This window comes from Hemiscyllium ocellatum, unplaced genomic scaffold, assembly GCF_020745735.1.
Source record: "Hemiscyllium ocellatum isolate sHemOce1 unplaced genomic scaffold, sHemOce1.pat.X.cur. scaffold_1413_pat_ctg1, whole genome shotgun sequence".
NCBI classification, from domain to species: Eukaryota; Metazoa; Chordata; class Chondrichthyes; order Orectolobiformes; family Hemiscylliidae; genus Hemiscyllium; species Hemiscyllium ocellatum.
Genome location: NW_026867767.1, coordinates 10,309 through 17,362, shown reverse-complemented (window position 1 = coordinate 17,362; position 7,054 = coordinate 10,309). Strand labels below are relative to the sequence as shown.

Below are 7,054 nucleotides of genomic sequence, written 5' to 3'. Positions count from 1 at the left end.
TTAGGGACGGGCGATCGGCCATCCTGACTTGGCCTGGTCTCCATGTGACTCCATGCCCACAGCAACGTGACTGGGTGTGGATGGGCAACGAGGGATGGGCCTCACCAGCAATACCAACGTCCCACGCATGAATGAATAATACGGGTAAAAAAAAAATCCCGATTCCCGGAGAGGGAGAAAAAGCAGTGAAGCACAAGGCGACCCTTTGCTGTGGTTCATTTTGAAATGTCCCAGCCAGATCAAGGTCAGAAGTCCCACAACACCCGGTAACAGTCCAACAGGCCACTTTCAGAAGCTGGTGATTTCAAATAAACCTGTTGGACGCAACTGACGTTGCGTGACTTCTGACTTTGTCCACCCCAGTCCAACGCCGCATCATGGCTAACAGAAGGGTCAGACCAATATATCTCACACACCAGTTTTATTGGGTTTACTTTCCTTCTGTGTTGGTCACAGTGGATGCTACAAGATTCTTGTACAATTAAAAAGACATTTGGACAGGAACGTGAATAGGAAAGATTGGGAAGGGATATGGGCCAAATGCAGGCAAATGGGACTAGTTCACTTCAGGGAAAACCTGGTCAGCACAGACAAGTTGTGACAAAGGGTCTGTATAGCTCTCTTGAAAAGGCATAAACTTAAGGCAGAGAGGCGCAAAAGGGGTAAATGTAGGGGAATGGGTCTGGGTAGGTTACTCTTCGGCGGGTCGGTGTGGACTTGTTGGGCCGAAGGGCCTGTTTCCACACTGTAAGTAATCTAATCTAATCTAATCGAAAACTAAATGCAACTGGCGCCACTCAGTGCTGCCTCACACAGCACCAGGGACCCGGGTTCGATTCCACCCTCGGGTAACGGTCTGTGTGGAGTTTGCACGTTCTCCCCATGTCTGCGTGGGTTTCCTCCGGGTGTTCCAGTTACCTCCCACAGTCTAAAGATGTGTAGGTTAGTCGGATTGGCCGTGCTAAATTGCCCAATAGTATCCAGAGATGTGCAGGCTAGATGGATTAACCATGAAAATGGAGGGGGGGGTGGGTGCAGGGGATGCGTTTACAGGTATAGAATGAGGGGGTGAGTCTGGATGGGATGCCCTTTGGAGGGCTGGTGTGGACCCGATGGCCAGAATGTTCAGCTTCTCCACTGTAGAGATTCTATTACACTATAAATCTGTCCTTTGACATTCATTGGTATCACCCTCACAGAATCACTCACAGGCAACAGAATCCCTCACAAGTAGTTTACTATTGACCTGAATCTCAATTGGACACGCCATACAAACACAACTGTAAGTTAGAGGTTAGCAACTGCAGCAGGTAACTCCCCTCCTGATTCCCGAAACCCTGTCCCACCATCTACAAAGCCCAGGTCAGGAGTATGAGGGACTACTGCCCACTTGCCCCTGGGTGGGGGCAGCTCCAACAACACTCAAGAAGCTTGACCCCATCCAGGGACAAAGCAGCCCCCTGCTGGATTGGCCCCCCACCCACAAACACCCCCTCCCTCCCTCCCCTCACCGACGCTCAGTAGCCGCGGTGTGGACCATCTACAAGGTGCCCTGCAGAAATTCCCCAAAGCCCCTCAGGCAGCACCTTCCAAACCCCACGGCCACTTCCATCCAGAGGGACAAGGGGCAGCAGATTGTGAGACAGCGTTTTACCAACCTGGAAATAGACCCCTCCATCCATGCAGCAATCCGACCACATTCCCAAACTGAACCTAGTCCCACCTGCCTGCTCCTGGCCCCTATCCCTCCCAACCCTTTCCTGTCAAGTCCTTATCCAAATGTCTTTGAAATGGTCTGACTGTAGCTGCGTCCACCACTTCCTCCAGCAGCTCATTCCACACACAAACCACTCTGTTAAAACAAAAACAATAATACCCCTCGTATCTTTTTAAAAACTTCCTCCACTCACCTTATATAAAGAAATTGAGGCCTGCAGATGCTGGAGATCGGAGTCGAGAGGGTGGGCGCTGGAAAAGCACAGCCCTGGATCAGGCAGCATCCGAGGAGCAGGAGAGCCAACGTTTCGGGCATAACTGCTGATGTGGCTGTACAGTGGATGTTGAATATAAAGGGGAATCTGTAACCGGGGGCGATAGAATTTCCAAACAGGGGCGGGGATGCCACTGAGGAAAGATTTTGTCATTTTATTCCGAAAGTTGTGAATCTTTGAGAATTCTCTCTTCCAGGAGCTAGCGGTAGCTCAGTCACTGAGTATGTCACAGGGACCAAACTCTCAGCTTTATCAAACCAGTGATGGACAGCGGGCGCGTGGGTTCGTGTGAGTGGCTTCGAAATGGATAATGGCCTTGAGTATGAAACAACTTCACGAAGGCCTGCTAGCCCGTCTCCAAGTCACCCCTTATTGACAAGTGCTGAGTACGTACTAAGGGGCTGCATGGCGGCTCAGTGGTGAGCACTGCTGCCTCATAGCACCAGGGTCCTGGGTTCGATTCCAGCCTTGGGTAACTGAGGAGTTTGCACATGCTCCCTGTGTCTGCGTGGGTTCCCTCTGGGTGCTCCGGTTTCCTCCCACAGTCCAAAAATGTGCAGGTAAAATTGGCCATGCTAAATTACCCATAGTGCCCAGGGATGTGCAGGTTAGGGTGGATTGGCCATGCTAAATTACCCATAGTGCCCGGGGATGTGCAGGTTCGGGTGAATTGGCCGTGCTAAATTACCCATAGTGCCCAGGGATGTGCAGGTTCGGGTGAATTGGCCATGCTAAATTACCCATAGTGTTAGGTGCATTAGTTAGGGGGAATGGGTCTGGGTGGGTTACTCTTTGGAGGGTCGGTGTGGACTGGTTGGGCCGAAGGGCCTGTTTCCACACTGTAGGGAATCTAATCGTACCCAGCTAGCTCAGAGCCAGTTCTGATTGTGAACAGCACCCCTGACTCTCCTGTTTATATTTTATTAAACAATTCACAGTTTACAAAACAAGGAACTTTAACAGCTGCATATAGAGAAACAGCAGTTTTACAAGGGGAGAGGAACAGCACAGCTAGGCCCCAAACCCTAACGTTCAACCAGTTTTCAGGGAAATGAGGACAAACCTCAAATCCCAGTTTCAACCATTACAAACAGGAATATTTGTACATACAACACAGTCCAATGACACTTTTAAAAAGTGCATACGATACAAAAACCCAGCAAGCCCCCCCGGCCCTCCCACCTTCCGGAAACTCTCAGGCAGCCCGCCCCTATGCTCCTTTTGGCCCTCGGACCACCCCACCCCATGCCCCTTCCAGTTCTCGGTCCGCCCTGACACACCCTTCAACCCCCTCTAGGACAGCCCACCCCGGTACCTGCCCGGGGTGACGGCGCTGAGGACGGCCTACCCACCTTCCGGCTCTCGGTCTGCCCCTACGTACCATTGGGCTCTCGCCCGCCCCGACGCGCCACCCGGCCCGTGGACTACCCTGACCCACCTTCCGGCCACCTCTAGGACAGCCCGTGCCCATCCCCAGGGACGACAGCACGCAGGCGGCAGCCCACAAGCCTTCCGGACCTCAGCACGCGCCCTCTGGCTCTCGGCTGCTCTGACACACCTTCTGACCACCTCTAGGACAGCCTGTCCCGATCACCCCTTCTCGGGACGACAGCGCTCAGAACGGCCTACCCACCATCTGGCTCTCGGGGGCGACTGGCACCAGGGTGGCCTACCCACCCTCTGGCTCTTGGGGTGACAGCTTTCAGGACGACCCATGAGCATCCCAGCTCACAGTAAGGCCTGAGAGACCCACGCCAATCAAATATCCCAACCCAATCTAGTCCCACCTGCCAGCACCCGGCCCATATCCCCCCAAACCCTTCCTATTCATATACCCATCCAAATGCCTCTTAAATGCTCTAATTGTACCAGCCTCCACCACATCCTCTGGCAGCTCATTCCATACACGTACCACCCTCTGTGTGAAAAAGTTGCCCCTTAGGTCCCTTTTATATCTTTCCCCTCTCACCCTAAACCTATGCCCCTCTAGTTCTGGACTCCCCCACTCCAGGGAAAAGACTTTGTCTATTTACCCTATCCATGACCCTCATAATTTTATAAACCTCTATAAGGTCACCCCTCAGCCTCCGACGCTCCAAGGAAAACAGCTCCAGCCTGTTCACCTCCTCTTCCAGTCGTTTAACCTTGTCAAAAATCCAAATATGGGTTCCCCAATTCGCAAACGGCCAAGTAAAACTGATGGTGTCTCGGTGGGGTGGGGGTCATAATCCATCAACTCTTACAAATTTTAGTCTCTAGTACCTCAGGGAATGTTTGGCTTCTAATGACTGAAAAAGCTGCAGGCCCGCAAGCCATCCAGAAAATTACTCGTTGCTTTTCATCTGCCCTAACGTCACTTGCCTGGAAACGAAAATCACAGTTTTCTCAACGTCCTGGGCCCCGTCTTTGACAGCAGGCTGAAATGAGTCAAGTTTCCTACATAGCGGTTTGATGCCAGAAATGTTCACCCCAACTGAAAAGGCGTCTGCTGCGAGTGAGTTTCTTCAGGAGCGTGCTTTGCTCTCGTCGCCACTGAAGTGACTCCACCGGGGCCAGTATCCCATCACCAAGTCACCCTTTATTTACACGCAGAGAGTCCTCACCACTGCTCCCGCTCCTTTCTGTTTCTTTCCCTGCTGCACCTGGTATTCCCAGGCGGTCTCCCATCCAAGTACTAACCAGGCCTCAGTCTGCTTAGCTTCCGAGATCGGGCGTTTTCAGACTAGTATGGCCGTAGGCCCCTCCTGTTTCTATCTGTCAGCCAGGGCTCCCTGATTGCATCAGATTAACCACCCCCAATCCGGGAACTCCTATTCTGTGAGGTCCCCTTGACTGACCTCGCTCCAAGCCTAAAACTGTATTCCAGCTGCGCTCTGACTCGTGTGGAGTTCTAGCCAAAACTCCCGACTTTCATATTCCGATCGGTTTGAAAGAAAGGTCAGCATTCAATCCGCTTTCCCTAATCGTCACCGAAACCCGGACACTGGCTTTTTGTGGTTCCTGGATGAGCACGCCCAAGAAGACTCCTGTTCGGTGGCCTCCTGTCATCTTTCCTCATTCAACTCACATTAACGTCCTTCCATTCTTCCTCCCGTAACTTCACATTTCCCCAGATTCTATCCAGTCGGCTGAGATTGAGCCCAGCCAGCTAACCCGACTCCGGACCGTCTTCAGCGCTTGCCTTCCCTATGTGTGTGATCCAAGTCATGAGTATGTCTTGTGAAGAATGATGGCCCCAGCACTGATCCCTGCTGCTGATGATACAGGTTACTGTCCGGAAAATGACCTCCTTATCTCAACAACTCCCCCCCCCACCACCGTCTGCATTTCACAGGGATTATTCCCTCCAGGATACCCAAGTCCAGGGGTGGGGAACCTCGGGCCTTAAGGCTGCACGTGGCCTTCCAAGTCCTTGTGGCCTTTTGAATGAATCCAAATTTTGCATTAAAGTCATTAAAAGGCTAATTAACTTTAGAATTAACTTTTTTTGGAGTTAGTTAGTACACAGCAGTGAGATTTTTACAAAATAATGTGAATTTTGAAGAATATATAATTGAAGTTTCTTGGATGCGGCCTTATTAGATTACAACTAACATAATGCGGCCTTCCGACAACGACAAAGGTTCCCCACCTCTGCCCTAGTCCATTCATCCCCCACCCTCCCTCCTTGCTATGTAACAGCGGAAGGTACAACACCGACCCCCTTCCCCTCCTCCCCATCCAAGGGTCTACAACAGCCTTTCCCAGGTGAGGCAGCCTGACCTCCTCCGGACTGTGTTCACTGCACGCAACGTGGCCGACTCTACACTGGAGGAACCAAACGCAGACTGGGTGACCGTTTTGCAGAACGTGCACGGGTGGCTCAGTGGGTTAGCACCGCTGCCTCACAGCGCCAGGGTTCAATTCCCGCCTCACGGCGCCAGGGTTCAATTCCTGCCTCACGGCGCCCGGGTTCAATTCCCGCCTCAGGCGACTGTCTGTGTGGAGTTTGCACGTTCTCCCCGTGTCTGCGTGGGTTTCCTCCCACAGTACAAAAAAATGTGCAGATTAGGGTGAATTGGCCACACTAAATTACCCATAGTGTTAGGTGAAGGGATAAATGGGTCTGGGTGGGTTGCTCTTAGGCGGGTCGGTGGGAACTTGTTGGGCCGAAGGGCCTGTTTCCACACTGTCACTAATCTAATCTAATTTGGGACCATTCTCTAAATGAATAATTCCTTTTCAATTCAAGTGTGCGTGGCTGGCTGGGCCCAGCGCTTATTGCCTGTCCCTAGTTGCCCCTCGAGATGGTCTTTTTGAACCTTGCCGTGGATCCATCCAAGGATCAGGCAATTTGGGATCGAAAGATGTCTCAATGAAGCAGAATGATGTCAGGATGAAAGGTCGCCTCTCGCGATTGGCTAATAGGGCAGAGACGGTGGCAACAAATGACTGCAGAGGCTGGAATCGGCACTGACAACAGAAACATTGGAGATCCCAGTGGGTCAGACATGGAGAAACAGCAAGCTGAAGTCTCGCTTGCTCTTCATTAGAAGGAGGGGTCAGCAGTTATGCTACAGTTTGGGGGTGGGATGTGGGGGCAGTGGGTGTAAGGGTGGAGAAAAGAGGTTGACAGTTCAGATTGAGTGATCGGAATGCGAGAATGCCAGAATAATGTTGCGTCTAGCTGCTAGACGGGGAAAGGACAGGAACTGGGACGGGACGGGGTGGGGGACATGATAACAGCTAAAAGAAAGGGAAGAAATGTTCATGATTTGAAGGTGTTGAACTCGATATTAAGTCCAGAAGGTGGGCTGAAGCTGAGGGGTTGTCCCTCCTGTTTGCGCTGGGTTTCACCGGAACACGGGATGGGCACGTGGGGCAAGTGAACAGGAGGCTGTGTTAAAATGGCCAGCGAAGGGAAGGTTGGGGTCCCTGCTTCTGCACAGACCAGAGGCGTTTCTTCAGATTAGATTACTGACAGTGTGGAAACAGGCCCTTCGGCCCAACAAGTCCACACCGACCCTCCGCAGAGCAACCCACCCCAGAGCCGTTCCCCTACATTTACCTCTTCACCTAATGGT

General features: G+C 52.0%; 1 pseudogene; it reads right to left on the bottom strand.

The window, feature by feature from the left end:
• Positions 1 to 4,621: 4,621 nt before the first annotated feature.
• On the bottom strand, positions 4,622 to 4,730 carry LOC132809918 (5S ribosomal RNA; annotated as a pseudogene).
• Between the last annotated feature and the right edge of the window lie 2,324 nt (positions 4,731 to 7,054).